A 2,326-nucleotide genomic window follows, 5' to 3' on the forward strand; every position below is an offset into this window, starting at 1 on the left:
AGGTTAGACATTGTGTTGAGCATTTTACTTTCATAATCTTATTTTAATCTTCATAGGATCTGTGTTGAGGTGGGTGGTATTTTTCTTGCGTCACAGATACAAAAGTAAGATGGAGTGATTATGTGCCAAGCTCAAGGTGAGATAAATAGTTGGAGACATGTTAGAACTAGAAAAATGGAGCTGCTTTCAGAACAAGTACTCTTAACCACTAGGTTCTATTTTGAAATGTGAGTTGCGTCCTCGTTTATTTTAGTGTACATGAGGTAAGGTATTAAAGGAAGATGAATTTGGCAATATAAAATGGAGAGACTTGGGCAGCAATGGTGATTTTTAGTGTGTATGTGGTGAACAAAGCTGGCGACCTGATTTACCAGTTGGACAGCTACACGCCACGGGCTCAAGCTGAGAAAACTTTCAGTTACTCAAGCTACATGATAAGTGTGTGCAGGTTGCTTTCGGCTAGTGGGACGGCATCTGAGTGGGCCATGCAGTGTTGGCCATCAGTGGCATGGACGTGAACGGCAAGAACACGTCTGACGGGAAAGGGGTTCTGGAGTATCTGGGTAAACCTGCTAATTACCTGGTGTCCATTATATTCTATCCTGCCTCACTTCTAAAGAGAAGCTCATGCTGGCTTCCATGTTCCACTCCCCCTTTGCCATTGGCTCCCAGCTGTCTCCTGAGTAGGGAAGCTCAGGCATTAATATGCTGGAGAAAGACACATTCAAAATGCACTGCCAGCAGACACTGATAGGGATCAAGTTTGTGGTTCTAGCAGATCATAGGCAAGCTGGAAGAGATTCTCTTCTCCAAAAGATTTATGAGATTTACTCAGACTCTGCCCTCAGGAATCCATTCTACTCCTTAGAAATGCCCATCGGGTGTGAGCTATTTGACCAGAATCTGAAGCTAGGCCTGGAAGTGGCAGAGAAGGCTGGAACTTTTGGACCTGGGTCATAGGCTGAACCTGCGATGGACCTCCAAATTCTGAGAGTTCCTGCAACAGAAATATTGCTGTTTTCACTCCAGTGGAGATCCCATCACCCTTGTTAGTGCACTTGAAAATGGGAGAATGCTGACACTGATGATATGTACTGATTCCTGAGCCTTAACACTATGCTCTTTCCGTCTGTATATATTGTGGCCTTCCTTTCCAACTCTGTACAGATTAATTTATAGAGGAGATAGGTCCATAAATGTTGTAGTAAATGCTCCTTTGATCTTGAAAAAAATAAAATAAAATAAAATGGAGAGACTCAAAAGGCACAGTGTATTCCTTGACCATTCTTTGCAACTGGAGTCTATGATGTATGGGTAGATACAATGATAGAGGGAGTCTGGAATAGTCAAGTTTGCATTACATTTGGTTAAGTCACAGAGATTCCGTGCTTTGCTAAACAGTTTGTAGGTTTGTTTTAAATGAATCCACCTCTCTGATTTCAAGGTTAGTCACATGGGTCAGCAAGAAGTAAAGATTTCTTCTTTCATTTTTATTCACAAGGATCAGAAATACTTCCTAAGAATCTATATAATTATGGCAGCCATTGTAAAAGTTATGTGTATAAAAGATATGTAAAAATAATTTCTAATTATAGTTTTGAAAATCCCAAGTTCAATATCGTCAAAGACAAAGACAGTAGAAACACAAAATTAATTTTTATTTGAAAACTAAACGTAGGTTGCATCACGCATTAGGCAAGTAATGCTCTAGAATCTAATTTTAATGAAAACCCAGGTTGTGGCTGTGCTGAGAACTTTGGGACATGCCTAGAAAAAATATTCATATTAATAAGCAAGGCCTAGTGTTTTCAAAGCGCTGGAGTCTCTGAGAGATACATAACTGTATAACATGTGACATCTGTTTTTGATGAGTTTGTGATCTGGTTGGGAGACAAAACATAAACAGTGTTTTCACAAATCATTAAGAGAAATGACAGAGTTATATATTATTAACAATTCTCTGGAGTTTAGATGGCAAACTACTGGTCTAATGGTCTTTGGAATAGTAAAAATTTAACAGTAAATAGAGTAGAAATCTTTCTGTCTAAAATGGGATTTGACTTATAATAACTTGGATAGAACAGACCTCTGAGTCAGTAAAGCTTGATTTTTAATTCTGTTTCAGATTACCTATATGACCTTCTACCTATTAGTTGATTCTTGTATTTTATTGTTCCTCCTATATGTAGTCAGTAGTTCCCAAACACAAAGTGGCTAAGAACATTTGAAATAATATGCATAGAGTTTAGCTTAGTGGCCAGGATCTGGGAAGCATTTATTAAATGATGGCAGTTATAAGGATGATCACAATAGCAATCATGTGATT

At 38.5% G+C, this 2,326-nt stretch overlaps 1 pseudogene; it reads left to right on the forward strand.

Moving 5' to 3' along the window:
* Nucleotides 1-320: 320 nt before the first annotated feature.
* Nucleotides 321-960, forward strand: LOC100406142 (trafficking protein particle complex subunit 4-like; annotated as a pseudogene).
* Nucleotides 961-2,326: the final 1,366 nt, after the last annotated feature.

Source organism: Callithrix jacchus, chromosome 1 (assembly GCF_049354715.1).
Source record: "Callithrix jacchus isolate 240 chromosome 1, calJac240_pri, whole genome shotgun sequence".
NCBI lineage: Eukaryota > Metazoa > Chordata > Mammalia > Primates > Cebidae > Callithrix > Callithrix jacchus.